General features: G+C 43.1%; 1 pseudogene; it reads right to left on the bottom strand.

Moving 5' to 3' along the window:
• Window positions 1-5,329: 5,329 nt before the first annotated feature.
• LOC105979853 lies at window positions 5,330-7,135 on the bottom strand (annotated as a pseudogene).
• Window positions 7,136-19,355: the final 12,220 nt, after the last annotated feature.

Below are 19,355 nucleotides of genomic sequence, written 5' to 3' on the forward strand. Positions count from 1 at the left end.
GAGGGAGGGGAATAAATGAGGAGCTGATGCCAGGGGCTTAAGTGGAGAACAAATGTTTTGAGAATGATGAGGGCAATGAATGTACAAATGTGCTTTACACAATTGATGTATATATGGATTGTGATAAGAGTTGTATGAGCCCTTAATAAAATGATTAAAAAAACCTGAAGATATTGGAGATGTGATGTGAAGGATGTGCACTTTTTATTTATGGGTACTTCTGTAATTGTATAATTTGAAATTTTTCATAATTTATAAAAATACAAAATTTTCATTACTCTTTTTTAAATTATATTTTTATAACACTGAATACTTGGTTATTGCTTTGGTGAAACAAGGAGACATCACTAATAGTATGTCTCAGAAGTGGAATTGAAATGAGTAAAACTTTGAGAGAATTTTTCTTGGATTCCCTGATGTTAACACATCAGCCACTTCGACTCAAATGCCTTGTGTAGATAAAGTAAAAATTAACTTTTTGTCCTCATGTTTTCTTCTCCTTCTTTCAACCACAGGACTTGAGAGGAACGGAGTTCCCTGAATCAAAAGTGTTGGGCAGCAGAAAAAGACAATCTGGACCTTCCAATGACAATATTCAAACGGCGTCACTCAACCCATGATTCCCCTTTTAGTTTGTGAAGACTAAACTATAGTTTTTGTTTCATTTCATCAAAACTAAAGCTGGCTCACGAAATGTTAACACACTGTGAAATGTCAACTTTCTGTGTAAACCAGTATTTCTCAAATTTAGTACTATTGATACTTTGGACTTGATAGTCTGTAATTATTATTTGGAAGAGGATGATATCCTATTGTGTTAGTCTGGGTAGATGAGCAAAACAAATTCATAGGCACTCATATGTGTATAAGAAAGAGCTTTATATACAAGAGCAATTGAATAGTGAGAAAACATCCCAGCCCTGTCCCCTTCAAGTGCATAAGTCCAATATGAGCCCATATGTCTGATACCAATCTATAAAGCCCTCTTCAGACTCATGAAACACATGCAATGATGCTGAATGCAGGACAATCACAGGCCAGTGGGTGGGAAGTCTTGTGGGTCCAGTGATGGTAGAGGCATTGTAGGAACTGGGAGCACTTACCCCAACAATGAAAGGAGATCAGACACATAGCTGCAATAACAAAAGAGGTTTTATTTGTACTAGCTTAAGCCAGGGTTCAAATCCTCAGGTACTCAACCACGCGCACTGTCTTGGACAAGAGCCCCGAACAAAGAGAATGCTGCCGTTTATATACACAGGGTTTACGTAGCCATGGCGTCCCCAGCCCGCCCCTCCCGCTTTCTACTGATTGGCTTCTTTGTGGTGGGTTGGCAGTTTGGTCCTTTGTGTTGCTCCCGCACTGGCTATGTTGTCTTCTCATTGACGGTTTGGCCCGCTGTGTCGTTCCGGGTTGGCAAGCCTCAGTCCCTGGGATTTTCCAGCTCTGTACTGTACACAGAACAAGATGAAACCAAGGCCTATCCAAAGTTGCGGAGCCTGCCATGGAGGCGATTTGGCTTTACAATCCCCCCTATTTTTGTTTCTATGAGCATTCTTGCTCATAGCAACGAACCTGCATCTCTATGGAATCCTGGAACGGATTCTGGTTAAGTTCGTTGTACTGTTGTTGAAGGATTATTAATTGGACTGTGCTTATGCGCTCATGCACAAAGGTGACCAGTTTGTTTGTTTTTTTATCTTAGTCTCAATGTCAAACCACAGAAGCAAACAGCAGATACTGACACCTGGGTTATGATATTTTAGCCGTTTCAAGGCTGAATCTTAATGGCCTTCAACATTTCCCCTTTTTTTATTTACTGAAGACATCTTTCCTCAAAATGTCGGCAGATGACTTTGCCTGTCTTAGGTTGTCGAGTCCTGAAATCGTCCTTACCCGTCATCAGTCACAGTCTTCCAGGCGACTGTGACCTGTCTTGGGTTGGGAGACCCCGACTCGATCTTACCCGTCTTTGACTATCCAACCTCTGCCTTATACCCCCGTTTGGGGAGGGGGCGGAGTACACAGGTGTACTTCATGTAGCTTTGTTTCTAAGGCCATTCATTTAACCATAATCTTAATAATTAATAGAATAACACTACCAATGGTTAAAGATAATAAAGCTTTTGCTTGTTCCAAAGGGTTAATAGAAGACAGTCTTTTAGCAATTCCCTGAAAAATTTCATTACTAGGAAGTTTGGGTAATTTTCTACTGAAAGTATCACCAATTTGATATTCCAATAAATGAAATTTTAAAGATACATTTTTATGTCTAAATAATAAATTTCTAATTTTCCCCCCCCAATCCTTACTAATGTTATACGGAACAGGAGTAATACAAAAATAAGAGGTGTTCAAATTACATTGAAGCATAACTCAAGTAGCTAACACAGATATCTGATTTTTCATCCACAACACTGTTTGTTGTAAGTTGGCAATATCTTCAGCTGTTTGAACATCAATGTTATGTTGTTGTTGCTACAACAGATGAGAATTTTTATGCCATCCTTGAACAAAGTGTGCTGTTTGCATTTCTTGCTGCAAAGCAACTCCCGCCACAGCTGCAGTAGATGCTACAGCTACAAGTCCAATCACTGTGGCTATTATCAGTCCAATCATTCTCTTCATTTGATGGGTCAATTCATCAAGGCATTGTAGATCTGAATTACTCCCGCAGATTCGCTCTAGGGTCGAGTCAAATTGACAGGTAACCAAATCTCAGGATGTGCTTTAACAAGATACAAACTGTCTCGGGCTTGGTTAAAAGGTTTTTTTACCAGGTAAAATTTACATAATGTTGCAAAGTACAATTTAAAAGAACAAGTCAAAAGCCCTGTACTTGCTACTCCCACCTTGGAGCACTGGGTTGAAGTTTGGTCCCTCTTTTCCTGTGGAGATATAAACAATACCCTCCCCTTGGGTGGGTTAGTGCCCTGTGCCCCCGCTACCCATTGCTTCCTTATTTTCATCATTTTTTTTGTTTGTTTTTTTGAATTTCAAGTAATATTTTCTGATAAGATAACATAAGGAATTTTCACACAAGCTGGAATATACTGGGTAGCATTATTATGAAGATTTACACTAATAGGTGCAACAGTATTAGAAATATTGATAGACATATTGCCAATCCAGGTTTTAATTGGCTCCTCAGATGCTAATAATTTCCATAAATGACCTTGAGAGTTTGTGTCTCCCAACAAATGTGGCATAGGAGGGGTTAATCCTCCGTCATGCCAAATAACAGTTTCATTGCCAGTTTCTTTCAAAGAACCATTACGTATGTGCCATCTTAAAGGTATTTTAGAAAATTTATTAATTAAAGTCTCCATGAGGGCTCCAATCCGCTATCTTACAGTCTGTATGATTTAACAAAATCTTAGGCCGTTCTCCTCGACAACAAGTCCATACCAATTATTACATTCCGGGATCTACATTAAGGCGTGGGCAAATAGATAACAGGGTAGAAGTAGTCTCTGAGATATTACTGACCTTCCCCCTAAAGCCTCTTGCAGATATAAGAACCATAGTTGCTGCAAAAGAAGAATGATTATACCTCACTCCCTAAACCTCGTGACTAAGATAAACAATGAGAGCCATATCCTGGAAAATAGGGAATCCCCTCACCCCCAAGCTATAATTATTAATATGCCTGCCTTCTTCTTCAACAAAAGGAAAAGGGAACATTGTAAAACTCTTGCAGAAACTTCTGAGTGCGGGACTTCTTAGCCATCTTTCCATTTCAGAAGTTGGGTTGGCAACCATTCAGCTCTGAAATCTGTGGAAATAAGAGCAAACCCTCCACCCCATTGTAAAATCTCTCCTTCTTTGATTCTATAAAATATTGGTTCAGGAGGGGAACACTTTCTTTTAGGCTTAGGAAATTGAGATAGGGTTGCAGAGTCCTCCAGTGCCTGTGACTGATTTTAGGAGATAGAGTGCTTTCCACCAATCATAGCACCAGCTATAGCCCCTGCAAACAACCCAGCTTGTTATGCAGCTCCGCAGATCCCTGCACACGCTCTGATATGAGAAAAGCTATTATTCCTGGATCGGGAGGCTGCTTGTCTTTCTCCTCCCCATGTTTTGGCTGTGAGAAAGTGAAAGTAGCTCCGGGCAATGGAGCAGCTAAAGGGCTGTTAGCAGAATGATATTTAAGCATTTGTTTTAGCAATTCTATAAGCTCTTGAACATCATTTCCTTCTTCCATATCATCTGATTCTTTTTTGCTAATTTTGGACCTAATTTCTCCTTAGCTACTTCTGCATACTTCTTTTTCTCCCTTTGGATTTCATTCTGTCTCCTATCTTTATCACTTTCTTCAGCTTTTTCTGAGTTTGTCTTTAATAACTGTAAAGCTTGAGTAATAGCACTACACAAAGACCATAGCTTTTTTTTTTACCATAGCTTTAAATTCATAGTCTGCCTCTGTTGATGAGCAGTGCGTAATGTTTTTACTACTTGTTGCCATGCTCGCGAATTTAATTTAACTTTTTCTTGACTGTAAAACCAATAGCAATGTTGTCGTACATGCTCAAATAATATTTTCAATAATTTATCTTTAACCTCCACCCCTGTAGAATGGAGAAGTCCTTTGATCAACTTTTGGTATTTGCGTTTCATGGATGGGGAATTTTCCTTTTTTTTTTCTCCACCCCTCCACCAAAAGTCCCTCTAGTAATTACAGAGGCTCTTCCTTCTGGTTTTTCCTGCTTCACACAGGTTAATTTATTAACTCTAAAAGTTCCTCTTGCCTAGGATCCAAGCTATCCCTAATTAAATTTTATAGGCTAAACGTAGCTATGGGACCTTGCTAGGTCCATCACCTGAATAGTGATCTTTCAGTCGTTCCCCTGCTTTCAGCCAAGTTTCAATCACAGTTCCGTCTTCAGGAAACCAAGGACATACTTTAACTACATAATCTAAAAGCTTTTCTAATCTTTGGTAGCTTACTTTAACTCCTTTAGCTTTTAATATATTTTGAAGCATATGTACAAAATTCTGTCTGCTATTTTCTTGCCCAATTTTTTTTCTTCCAATTGTTACTCACCGCACCACCAATTTATTTTAGTAGAGGGGTAGGGTGTTCAGGAATTACCATGAAAGCATGGCTTACCTGGCCTGTCCCAAGATCCAGCTTATGCCGGGTTGTCCATTGATAAGGTTTTGTTCCAGTTGCTCCTTGCACCCAACTGGTTTTAGCGGCTAGTTTGCCAGCAGGGTTTGTGATTACTGAGTGCTCTGCTTTGGTATTTGCCAGGAAATTTACTGGGCTCCCCTTCACGAGCAAGGTTACCCTGGGTTCGGGGAGGGGAACCAAACCCCGAATTTTCTAGTCACTGTTCTCCTGCCTAACTAACAAAACTTGCTTAGCCTTTTTATCTTCCCCTCCTGGGATCTTGTTATACTTCCTCTCAAAAGAGGCCTTCTTCTTTTCCTCACATTCTCTAGCCCAATGTCCCTTTTTCTTGCAATATGCGCACTGATCTCTATCTAGTCTCCCCCTGCGGGACCGCCCCTGTTCCTTCTTCCAGACATCCCTTCTCTGTCGTGCACTTTCCGTGGCTGCTAACAAGATACGGGCCATCCTTCTACTAGCCTTCATGGTTTCCCCGGCCTGGAACTTTCTATTTTCCATTCTAATTTTTTCGTGCCATTCTTCCAGAGTTTCCCTGTTCTTAAACACTTTCTCGGCTATTTCAATTAAATCTTGCAACGTCTTCTCACCTAGTCTGTCTATCTTCTGTACCTTCTTTCTAATGCCTGATTTACAAAAGCCATCATCACGGCAGCCTTACTTTCCTCTGAGGTAGGGTCCATGGGAATGTATAACCTGAAGCCTTCCATAATTCTCTCTAAGTAGGCAGCCAGGCTCTCTTCTGGGGCCTGCCTGACATCACCTACCTTGGCCAGATTAGTCGGCTTGCAGGCCGCTGCTCGGAGACTGGCCATGAGAGTCTGGCGGTAGACCTGGAGACACTCCCTACCTTCAGCCTTGTTGAAATCCCAATTTGGGCGCTCCAACGGGAACTCTCTGTCTATCACTCCAGGGTTGGTGGTTGGGCGGCTGTCGTTTCCTGGCACCAGCTTGCGGGCTTCTCCTTCTATTTTGTCCTGCTCCTTTGTCATGAAAAGCTGCTGGCAGTCATCCCAAGTCGGCTGATGCGTGAACAAAACAGAATCTAACAAATGTAGTAATCTCTAGGATTGTCAGAAACAATTGAATTCTGGGCCTTCCAATGATAAAGGTCACTGGTGGAAAATGGCCAATACTGATAGGTGGCTCCCTGTTCTCCCAGGGAGGGCCCATGGCTCGGATGGTCAGGGCCACTACAAGTCCTGGATCGGGGGACTTATTTGCGTGTTTTCGGGTCCAGAATGCCAGCCCTTCTCCAGGACGATCTGACACCGATGGGGCTGCAGACAAAGCATGAGGATTACACGGTGGGGGAGGGGAAGGTGTCAGGTTCCAACCTAAATCAAGGAGATCAAGAGGGTGGTTTGAGCCGGAAAGAACCGGTCCAGGGTCTTTAGAGGGGGCCTGCTGGGCGGGATCTGGATCTGGTCCTCGTTTTTTCTTTTGGATAAGAAAAACCTACGCATTATTAGAAGGAAGAAGTTTCTGTAACCAGGGAGGGGGATTCTGAACCAGGTCCTGCCACACAGTTATATAGGGAATCTGATCCGGGTGACCATGAGGTCTTTTATTGAAGACAATATCTTTCACCTTTTGGGTAATAGTTAAGTCAAAAGTGCCTTCCTGGGGCCATTCTACCCCGAAGGAAGGCCACTCTGATTCACAGAAAGTTACAAATTTTCCTTTCTTAACATCAACAGAGAGGTTAAATGCCCTATCTTTCACTTCCCTGAAGTGTCCTGTGAAGAGAGAAAGGGGAGTAGTTTGTGCCCGCCCCATTTTACCGGAAAGGAACACAAAAAAACAAGGACCAGACAAGTGCAACACAAAAAGCAGTTACAAATAGAAGATGTCGTAAAAGACCACAAGGCTCCTGACCTGATTGCCAGCCTTACGGCCAACTCGGCCTCTCTTCCAAACACACCCAGTGTGTCTGCTTCCAAGACCTACCCGGGGAATCAGGAGGACGTCTCCTTTCTGCTCCCGACCGGGGACCCCCATGGTGCGTCCACCTAAGTCCTCTACCAATCACTCTCTTAGGGCCTGATACCTGCACCGTACGGATTACAAAAGACCCCTCTCCTTGGTCCCAGATCTCAGTTCTACTCCGGGGTATTGCCCAAATCCCGGACGAGCCCCCCAAATGTAGGGACTGGGAGCACTCACCCCAACAGTGGAAGGAGATCAGACACAAGGCTGCAATAACAAGAGAGGCTTTATTTGTACTAGCTTAAGCCAGGGCTCAAGTCCTCAGGTACTCAACCATGTGCACTGTCTTGGACAAGAGCCAAACAAAGAGAACACTGCCATTTATATACACAGGGTTTGCCAGGCATCCCAGCCCGCCCCTCCCGCTTTCTGCTGATTGGCTTGTTTGTGGTGGGTTGGCAGTTTGGTCCTTTGTGCTGTTTCTGTGCTGGCTATGTCATCTTCTCATTGGTGGTTTGGCCCGCTGTGTTGTTCCCAGGTTGGATAGCCTCAGTCCCCGGGATTTTCCGGCTCTGTACTGTACACAGAACAAGATGAAACCAAGGCCTGCCCGAGGTGGCAGAGCCTGCCATGGAGGCAATTTGGTTTTACAGCATCTCAGCTCTGGCAGGGTCTCCACATGGCTCCTCCAGTTCCCAGGTCATGGGGTCTATTAGCATAGTGCTATGTGTCTTGTCAGCAGAGTATCTCTCAGGGAGTGAGCAGAGGGAGAGTCTCCCAGGGAGTGAGCCAAGAGAGGGTGTGTCTCCTGCCTCCCAGGGAAAAATACAGGAATTCCCAAAATTCTCAGGAGAAGGCCATGCCCACAGAGACCTCATTGTCTATGACCTGATTGACAGACTAGACTCCACCCCTGTTGGGGTAGACCAGCCCCTAACTCATCATCACAGTTCCGAATAGGTGCAATTGTACAGAGATAATAAGTAAAGATTGTAGTAAAGTTATAGAGAGCATGAGAGACAGAAGAGTGATTGAAATGGAGTCAGACACATCTCATGGTAGCATGCTCACCTCAGCCTCACTTGGTGGTCCACATGGAGAGAGAGAGACTGGAGGGCAGGAGAGAGGGGGAGGAGAAGGAGAACAAGGGGAAAGGGAACAGGGGAGCAAGGACAGGGAGAGGAAGGGAGCCAACCAAAGGCCTAGGGGAATCTTTATTGCTAACCCAGGCCTATATACCTTTGGGGGGCAATGGAAGCCCCCTAATTACAGGTAAAGACATATGTCACGAGAAGGGGTTGTACTATAGGTAATATAGCAACAAGAGGGGGACAATCTAGGGATATACACACAATAGGAAGGGGAGGGATTGGGGGCACACATGTGACAAGAAGGCAGATCCTGGATTCAGGATTGCTGCCTAACTTTGAATGTCACTGAGCAGGTTTGACCTGTTCTCTGGCTCTCCATGGAAACCATTATCAGTAGGGTGTAAACTCCATCTACTGGGATCAGACTGATGGCCACGAGCCTTTAGGGAGAAGTATCCCATTGCCCTTAACAGCAGGGAGCAGGCCCTACCTGTGGGGGCCCAGACAGTCATCTGGCAACTGATTGCCTTCAGGGAGGATGTTTCTATGCATCTGACCTCCCACCATATGCTGCCAAATAGCCTCTAATGTTTGGCATATTTTGGGTGGAGACAAAGCTGGGGAAAAGTCTCTTTATAATCCTACACACCCCTTCACTCTTAATCCTCTCAAGTCACACATTGACACCAGATTATGTAACTACCACACAAGTATTCCATTTTGTGTCATATGAACCATAGTTTGTTTAGTCATTTTCTCACTGACTAGCATTTGTGCTATATTCATCCTTTTGCTATTGTGAATAGTGCCGTGATGAACGTGGGTGTGCACATATCTATCCATGCCATGGGTCTTATTTCTTTAGGATCTACAGTGAACCCTCGCCACTTCGCGCTTCGACTTCCACGGCTTCACTCTATCGCGGTTTTGCGTAACAGCGCATGCTCTGTCATTACTGCCACTGATTGGCTCATACTGTACACGCTTGATGCCATAAATAATATAATAAATAATAAATGATCATTGTAACGTCCAAAATGTTTTACTGTTTTTTCCCTTTTTCGTTTAATAAATTGGGTAATACGAGTGTAATGGTGACTAAAGGGTGTTTTTTCATGTCCTCCATGCTCTAACTACGAAAATATTTGATTTACAAATAAGGAATCCTACTTCGCGGATTTTCATTTATCACGGTAGGGCCTAGAGCCGAGTAACCGCGATAAACGAGGGTTCACTGTACACCAATTAGAGGGGTTGCTAGGTCATATGGTATCTCTCTTTACAATTTTTTCTTCAGATAGCACCATACCCTTTTCCATTTTCAGTGGTTGCACCAGTTTACAGCTCCACTAGTAGTGCATAAGACTTCCAGTCTCTCCACATCAATGCCAGTACTTGTTGCTTTCTATGTTTTTGAACTTTTGTATCCGTCTTTGGGTGAGATGATATTGCATTGTAATTTTGATGTGCAGTTCTCTCATGGCTAATGAGTGAGAGCTTTCTTCATATATTTGTTGGTCGCCTGATTTTCTTCTTTGAAAAAGTGTCTCTTCATGTTCTCTGTCCATTTTAAGATTAGACTATTTTTCTTTTTCACGTTGAGATGTTGGAAGTTTTCTAAACGTTTAGAGATCTGGTCCTTTTCTGAATTGTCATAGCAATTCTCTCCTCCACCTCACCTCAGGGTGCGGGCTCTTTTTCACTCTTTTGGGGAAACCTTCTGGTGCACATAAATGTCTAACTTTCAGAAGATCCCATTCATCTAGTTTGCTTTCTGCTGTTTGTGTACTTTCAGTTATGTTTGATACTCTGTTAGATCCACCTAATTGCGACGTATTAGGGCCGCCTAATTTTTCCCCTATTGTACTCCATTGATGATCTTTATAGCTTCAGCTTTTACATTTAGATCTATGATCTATCATGAGATTACTTTTGTATTTGGTATGATAGATGGATCCAATTCCTTTCTTTGGAATGGGCCTAAATATGAATCCCTTCCAGCTGGTTGCTGAGGTAACAAATTTCTAAATTTCTTGACATGGATAAGTGAGCACCTCTTGTGCTGCATCATTTAAAAAAAAATTTCAATGACCATGCCATCAATTTCTGGAGCCTTTTTGGGTGGTTGGTGGGGGGAGGGGCGGCAATGGCATTGTGGGCTTCTTATTTCGGTGCCATTAGTTCTTCATTATATGAAAACTTCTGAAATGATTCAACACCAATTATTTTTGTATAGTGAATCTGTGTCGTGTTTCCATCTTCTTTTGATGCTGCCTGCATGGTTCAATATTTTGCCTATAGAATCTTTCAACGTCGCAATGTGAGGCCTTTTCTTTAGTTCTTTCAACCTGAAGAATACTGAGCATGTTCTTCACTTCTGGTTTCCTTGTGGGGGATGGCCAGCCCCCCACAACTAATTCCAGGCTCAATAGGTGCAATTGTACAGTTCAGATACATATAAAGATTATAATAAAGTCATAGAGAATGAGAGAGATAGGACAGAGAGTCAAATAAATAAGTCAGACACATTTCGTGGTAACATGCTCACCTCCTGGATGGCCCTGATTTCACTAGTCAGGTCCCCGCACAGTGTCCACCAAGGTGAGGTGGGACGGAGACCTCTGTTTATTGCTAACCAAGGTTTATAACTACTTAGGGGGATGTGATTACAGATAACCACATGTCACAGGAAGGGGCACTACAATAGGCATAAGTGTGATAGGAAGGGGATGAGCTAAGGTATACATGTGACATGAGGGGTGGACCCTAGACTCAATACGGCAGCCTAACCTTGGTCACCCTTGAGTGGGCTAGACTTCCCTGAGCACTCCTTCAGGGAAACAATTTACTACTATCCTTATCAGAAGGGAGTAGGCCCTACTTGTTCTGGGATAAACAGTGATGTCAGCTTGCTCTGGATGGCTGATAACCCTTACGGAGAATAACCCCTGCCCTACTTCTGTTGACCTCCAAGTGTATAGTCATTCATCATGTGTAGCAAGCAGCTAAGTTTGGCATATATTTGGGGGAGACAACTTGGGAGGAATCTTTCTGTTTCCCACAGTTTCCTAATTCTTTGCATATTTGATATAATACTTTTAATACTGTACTTTGTATTTTGGAGTTAATCTTTGAAATCTGTTCAATTCTTTTACTTCATCATTTCTTCCATCCACATTCACTCCTCTAGAGTCAAGAGCAAGTTTCAGAGGCCCTTTTGAGATCGGTTTTATTCTTTTTTTTAAGGTTTTTTTTTTTTAAACTAAGAGATCATTTTATTGGATATTCTGACAGTTCATTTTTTAAAATCATTTTACTGGGACTCATACAACTCTTATCACAATCCATACATACATCCGTTGTGTCAAGCTTATTTGCACATTTGTTGCCATCATCATTTTCAAAACATTTTCTTTCTACTTAAGCCCTTGGTATCAGCTTCTCATTTTTTCACCTCCCTCCTGCTTGAATCCTTGATAAGTTATCAAATATTTTTTCATGTCTTACACTGACCACTGTCTCCCTTCACCCACTTTTCTGTTGTTCATCCCCCTGGGAAGGGGTTACATGTAGATCATCTCCCCCAACCTTCCCCTTACCCTCCTGGTATGGCTACTCTCAATATTGGTCCTGAGGGGTTTATCTGTCCTGGATTCCCTGTTTTTCCAGCTCTTATCTGTACCTGTGTATATGCTCTGGTCTAGCTGGATTTGTAAGGTAGAATTGGGGTCATGGTGGGGAGGAAGCATTACAAAACTAAAGGAAAGTTGTATGTTTCATCGGTGCTATACTGGACTCTGACTGAGTCGTCTCGTCCATACAACCCTTCTGTAAAGGGATGTCCAGTTCCCTACAGATGGGCTTTGGGTCTCCACTCCACACTCCCCCTCATTCACAATGATATGATTTATTTGTTCTGGGTCTTTGATGCCTGACACCTGATACCATCGACACCTCACGATCACACAGGTTGCTGTGCTTCTTCCATGTGGCCTTTGTTGCTTCTCAGCTAGATGGCAACTTATTTATCCACAAGTCTTTAAGACCCCAGATGCTATATCTTTTGATAGCTTGGCACCATCAGTTTTCTTCACCACATTTGCTTATGCACCCATTTTGTTTTCAGCAATCATATTGGGAAGGTGAGCATCGTGGAATGCCAGTTTAAATAGAACACAGTGTTCTTGCGTTGAGGGAGTACTTGAGTAGAGGCCCAATGTCCATCTGCTACCTTAATGCTAACCCAATAAATATATGTACATAGATCTATTTCCCCATCGTCATATATAAATATATTTACATATGTACATGCCTGTATTTAGACCTCTATAAATGCCCTTTTCTTCCTAGCTCTTTCCTCTATTTCCTTTTACTTTCCTTTTGCCTCGCTATCATGCTCAGCCTTCATTTGGGTTTCAGTAATTCCTCTTGGTTACATTGCCCATGATCAAGCCCTACCAGGCCTCCTACACCCTCCTTGCCATCGATTTTAGATCACTTGTTGTTCCTTTGTCCCTGGGTTTGTTAACCCCCACTTCCTTTCCCCCATCCCCCTCTCCTATGACCCCCAGAACCGTCAGTCATGTTGTTTTCTCCTCCAAATTGTTTATCCTGCCTATCTTATCTAGATAGACATGCAGAGATAATAATATGCAGAAAAGCAAGACAGAGCAAAACAAAGCAACAAAAGAAAACAAAGCAAAACAACAAAAACCAAGGACCAAAAAAAAGCCTATAAATAGTTCAAGGGCTTGGTGGGCCAGGATGTGCTCGACTCTTCCCCCTTCATTTGCTCCTGTGTGCTCTCATCGGACATGTCCCTCTCCCTGAGCTGCAGCTTCAGTGCTGTCCTCTGAAGTTAATTCTTCTGTGGGGAGTGGTGGCTGTCCATGTATTTGGGGTTGGGGCCGGCCCCTCAGACCTCTCTACTGGTTCCCTGCTTCATGCTAGTATGTTGCATTCACATCTTGGAGCACCAGGTTGAAGTCTGGTCCCTCTTTCCCTGTGGAGATATAAACAATAACTCCCCTTGGGTGGGTTAGCTCCCTGTTCCCCTGCTACCCATGTCTTTTTCCCGTCTCCTATTTACTTGCCTACTATATATATCCCCAGATTTGGTCTGGCCCTTGCCACACTACCTGGACCTCATCCCAGGAATGTGTGTATATAATAGCTTTTTCTCTATGCCCTTTTTGCATTTTTAACCCTATAACACCAAGCGCGACGGTTTTTGTAACATTTAATTAAATCGTATCTGGTACCGAAATTATAAAGCTTTTGGAGCCAGTGAAGATGTCAATGAAATCATCGCATTTTACTAGTACAAATGCATACCGCTAGTCATGCATTTTAGTGGCAAAATGCTTGAATAATGGCACATGTTTTGACCGATTGTGCATTTGAGGTTAAGTGGTCATTTGCATTCAGTGCATTTTATGATACTTTTCAATCTAGTGAAGTTTTAGTGTTGATGTTTTTTGTATATGTTCATAAAACTGTAGTTTTTATGTTAAAGGTATAATACTCATAAAAATATTATATTTATTATATATTTCCGCTTTTTCTAAGTATAACAAATTCATTACATTCGTCTTTTGAATCGACAGTGACAAAAATTACCACAGCATGGTTTGGGAGTTGCTTTATGGAAAACGGCGAATTTATGACCTAGATAGAAGCAGTACAGACTCAGACAAGGAATTACATGCTAATATGGATGAAATTGGTAAATAAAATGTGTATTATATTTAAAATTTTTGATTTTATAGTATAACATTTTAATTATATTGCTATTCAAACTATTTTGATAACAATATTTATTTTTTCCCATGATAGGAAGTGAATATACGCCCAATTATCCTGATTTGGATGAATTAGAAGACCTTGTAGTTAGTAATGATAATACTAGTGAAGATGAGTTAGAAACTTCAGTTGTTGAAGTTGAAGAATCAATTCCAATAACTACAAGTTCAAAGCCATCTACATCAAGAAGTCAAAGAATTCCTCTTTGTCGGCACATTTCTGGAGACGGTACAGCTAGACCTATGCCTGAAGGTTAGGACAAATAAATTCTTCCGGGGTAGTAAAATGTCCCGTTGAATATTTTAGACATTTTTTCTCAAAGGATATCATTACGTATATTGTAAACCAATCAAATCTCTATGCAATCCAGCAAAATCCCAATAAACCTCTTGCACTGAGGAGCCAGGAACTTGAGCAATTTTTGGGTACACTGCTTGCTATGTTGATGGTGAAGCTCTCAAATTCACATTTATATTGGAAGAGCAAACTAAACTGTCCTATTGTATCAGAAGTGATGTGCAGAGATAGATGGGAAGATATAAAGTCCAAGATTCACTTCAATGTTAATTCCCAAATTCCCAAAGTCTGCAAGAGTTCAAAATGAGCCTCGCCAAAGCTCTTCTTCTTGAAGGAAAGAGTAATAGAGCAACAAAAAGAGACAGACCTTCTACTACCTTTACTGATGCTGAGTTTACAAACAGAAAGAGAAGCAGTCCTGCCACCAAAAGTATCCCTGGAAGAGACACCCGTTTGGATGGTCTTCACCATTACCCTGCGGTCACAAACAGAGGAAGATGCAAAAATGTAAATTGCAAGAGTGCACCAGTATTTTTCTGCAGCAAATGCAAAGTTCATCTTTGTATCACAAAAGAAAAAAATTATTTTGTTCAATTTCACATTAACTAAAATTATAAACAAATACATTTTATGTTATAGTTTATAAATAAAAGAAGTTTTCAGTTTGTTTTTTTATTTGATAATAAAATAAGATGAAAAATAATATATATATGAAGGTGTATTTTTTATTCTTGTATTATAAACCCATGGATGAATGTGACAATTTGGTAACATTGCAAATTTTATATTTTTAAATATATTTTGGTTGTTATATACGTTGATAACTATGAAAGTAAAGAATAAAAACAAACAAAAAAATTTTTTTCCTGAAATTAAAAATTCAGGCATTATAGGGTTAAGCTTCCCTTAGCAGACTCATATTGCACATGTCCTTTTGTGCTTGGCTTACTTTGCTTAGCATAATTTCCTCCAATTCTTCCCATGTGGTGATGTGCCTCATGTGTTCATCACTGCTTTTTAGGGCTGTGTAGTACTCCATTATATGTATGTACCACAGTTTTTTAATCCATTCATCTGTTGATGGAAATTTGGGTAGTTTCCTTTGGGTAGTTTCCAACTCCTTGCAATTGTGAACTGTGCTGTGATGAACATTGGAGCACAGATATCTGGCCATAGTTTGTTTCTTGCCTCTTCTGGGTATATGCCCAGTAGAGGGATTGCTGGGTCATATGGTAACTCGATTACCATCTGTTTTAGATATCTCCAAATCAATTTCCATAGTGGCTGAACATACCTACAGTTCCACCAGTAGTGGATGAGAGTTCCTGTCTCCCCACAGCCCCTCCAATACTTGTTGCTTTCTGATTTTTTGAATTGAGTTATATTTGCGGGGGATAGGTGATATCTCATAATTGTTTTTGTTTGGGCCGGGTCCGAATGGGGCAGCCTCCACCTCCTCACTGGCTCCTCAGGAAGATGAAACCTCAAAGGCTCCGTTCCCAGACTCTCAGGAGGATGGATGACCTATTGAACTATGCAACTCCTGCCCCAGCACTCCTAAGAGCTTATCTCTCCAGGCCAGGTTTGTGTAGCCCCTTCCCCAGCACCCCAGGAAGCAATTTATCTTCCCAGGCTGGTTAGTAGAGCCCCCTTCCCAGCACTCCAGAGAGCAGGTTTGCAAACAAGAAGATGAATTTCCATGGGTCACATCCTGACTCAAGGCCCTGCAGCTACAAGCAATGAAAACTCTCCCTTCCTTCTTTCAACATTGAGATAGTTTATTGTGCCAGCCTGGCCAATAAACACAAGTGGGATTAACTAAAGGGCAGAGAGATAAATGGCTTGGTGAGTCTTACCTTTCTTGTCATTCTTTCTTTGATCATCGGACCAGTGTGCGGCTGCCTTGCTTGTTCTATGCCTCAATTTAAAGGCTATACTACCTGTGGGACGCCTAGCCTGTGGACTGTGTTGCTGTAAGTTGAGGTCCCTTTAAGACATCTCTGGAGCTGGGGACTGCTGGTTGGTGACCTGGCTAACAGTTGGTGACCTGCCTTGTGATTGGTTGCTGTGCTGAGATAGCCTAGCTCTCTCTATAAATAGAGGAAGATCTGGCAGCAGACTAGACCTGAAGGACTGCTAGTCTCACACAACTCTCTCTCACGGGAGTGAGTTGCACTGAGCCATTTGTAGTGCTTTATAATTTAACCATTCATTCCTTGTAATATATATATATATATATATATATATAATACAATATATATATGATTTAACAGTTCATTTCTTGTTATATATCTAATTATCTTTATAAATAAATATATTAAACTATCAGCAATTTGGTTTTATCTCTCTAGAGAACCCTGTCTAAAACAAACATATACCCTATTTCCCCGAAAATAGGACTTACTTACAGTTTTGCCTCTCACTGAAATATAAGGCATATTCCCAAAAATAAGGCCCCCCTGAAGTTACCGTAACTCTGGACTCTGGACTGTAGCGGCTGGCGCAGCTCACTGTTGGCCGCAGTGCAGCCAGAGCAGACAGGAAGTACGAGGTCTCGTTTAATAAAACAATAAACAATAAATATTCTTGTTCATGGAACATATTCCATATTCTTCTTCATGGAAAAATAAGACATCCCCTAAAATAAGACCTAGTGCATTTTTGGTAGCAAAAATTAATGTAAGACACTGTCTTATTTTCAGGGAAACAGGGTACTTCCTTAGCTCAAGCCCTATATATCTCCCACCACCTCTCCGACAAGCTGCGATTTCCCTGACCTAACTCGTTGGGTCTCAGAACCACCCAGGAGCTCAAGATGATCCCGTTGCTTTCTCTGCTCTCCCTTCCCTCCCCAGAGCGCTTTCCCTGCCCTAATACAGCCGTTCTTAGCCTCACATTCTTTGTCTCAATCCTATCTCTGTTCAGTGTCTCAGTGTTGACGTCTCATCATGATGTCCGAAACCCGGGAGGAGTAAGAGGTGTTTTGACGCACCCCCACCCTCCCTTGGGTGAGCGCAGCGCCCTTCTTCTGACAGTACCTGACTAAATTTTGTTTCTGCTGTTTCAGCCACTGCCCCTTGCTGCTTGGTTCTTTAGGGGCTTTGTTCATTCATTTCATTTCTGAACCGTGGGCCCACGGCAGAGCCACATCTAAAGGACAGCACTTGGGGACACCTGATTCTCTCTGCTCCTTTTCTGGGGGAGCTGGGAAACCTTCCCCTTCCCCCATTCCAGAGGCCCAGTTGGATACTCGGGACACTAATGGTCTAGCTCCATCTCCTCCAAGAACCCTGCAGCATGGGAAACAAAAATTCCAAGTCGGACTCCTCCACACTTGTTGGTTGCCTCCTGGCTAATCTCTCAACTCTTGGCTTAGAGCCACATCTCCCCCAAATGCCTTGTTTTTTACTGCAATTCGGTTTGGACCCAATATAAACTAGATAATGGTCTCAATGGCCAGAAGGCGGTACTTTTGATTTCAACATTTTGACGGAACTTAGTAACCTTTGCCAGCGAACTGGCAAATGGCCTGAGGTCCCCTTTGTCCAAGCTTCCTTCCTTCTATGCTCCCATCCCTCTCTCTGTCAGCCCGCTCAAGTTCTTTTAGCCCAATACTCTCCTAACCAGAAACACTGGCCAGCTCAAACAGACCCACTGCTCCCCAATCAGGTTTCCGACAGTACTCCCCCACTCATCTTTCTCCGAACCCTCTGACTCTTTGTCTGCGCCCCCAGTAAGGCCTCCTCCATATTCTGGGTGCCGTTCACCATCACCTCCCTCCACTACTCCCTCAGCTCCCAACCACCCCTCTGCCATTCCCCACAGCCTTTTGTCTCTGTGTTTGCTTTCTGTGATTCCTGCCACTAACACGACTCCTGGCACTGGGCCTGGCAGTCACTGCACCCTCTGGACTAGAGCACAAAGAGTGTGTCTGAGCTTTTTCTACCTGTTTGTGTTTGTGCTGGCAGTTCTGCAGCACCTGCTCTCAGACCTTATCTAAAATCTGCTCCCTCCTGAGCAAAGACCTCAGACCTTCATTTAGCAGGCCACAAAACCAGCCCCCACTCCGCCCCCCCCTCCCCCAGCTTCCTGCTGTCACTGACCCAAGGTCCCTGTCTGTTGGTTAAAGCCGCAGGCCTGCGCCAGGGAACCTTCCTGTTCCGGGGAGTCCAGAGCTCTCCCACTGGGACCCCAGCTCTGACCGGGACGCCTCTCAGGGTTACCAGGCCACCTCCTGACTGACGGGTGCGGACAGGGACCAGGAGACGTCCTTCTCCTTTGCCTATACCCACTGCAGTTTAGGACACCAATGAAAGCTCACTCTCTAAGCCTCCTAGGGACAGTCCCTTGGAATGCCTCCTGAACTGTGCCTGGCTCTGGACATTCGCCCTAAGCATCCAGTCCTTTTCTGTAACCAAGTGTGGCCACAATCCCAATTGGACAATGAGTCGTGCTGGCCAGGACTTTCGATTCCGGCATTCTCTGCGACTTCAACAATTTTTGTCGCCAGACTGTACATTCAGGCTTTACTTTTCCTCCACTCCTGTACTTCCTTATGTGTCACCTGTCACCCAGCCCAGGTCTCACTTGCGCAATCACCCTTGGCTGCTCCTGCTAACCTCTGGTTATCTTCCACCGCCGTTCAACCCGATCTCACCCCTTCTGACTCCCTGAAAGCATTGTCCTTACCACCTACCCGTCCTCCACCCTACTCCCTGCCATCCCCTTTGGGCCGGAACCTACTCAGGCTCCTCCTCAATCTTCCCCTCCTCCTCAACCTCAGCCCCCTCAGCCTCAGCCTCCTCTACCTTCCCCTGTTGCTTCTCACTATAGGTCACATCACGTTTGTCCCCTCAGTGAGGTGGCTGGAGGTGAGGACCCCATCAGGGTCCATGCACCATTTTCCCTCACAGATCTCTCCCAGATAAAAAAGTGCTTGGGAACATTTTCTAACAACCCCACTATATACATTAAGGAGTTCCCATATCTCATCCAGGCTTATGGCTTAACCTGGCCTAATCTTTATATAGTCCTCACTTCCACCCTCATGCCCAATGAGCGAAAGCAGATTTTACAGCCACTCAGCAACATGCAGATTAGAT

Source organism: Echinops telfairi, unplaced genomic scaffold, assembly GCF_000313985.2.
Source record: "Echinops telfairi isolate 266 unplaced genomic scaffold, ASM31398v2 ScPeMD7_7425;HRSCAF=8463, whole genome shotgun sequence".
NCBI classification, from domain to species: domain Eukaryota; kingdom Metazoa; phylum Chordata; class Mammalia; order Afrosoricida; family Tenrecidae; genus Echinops; species Echinops telfairi.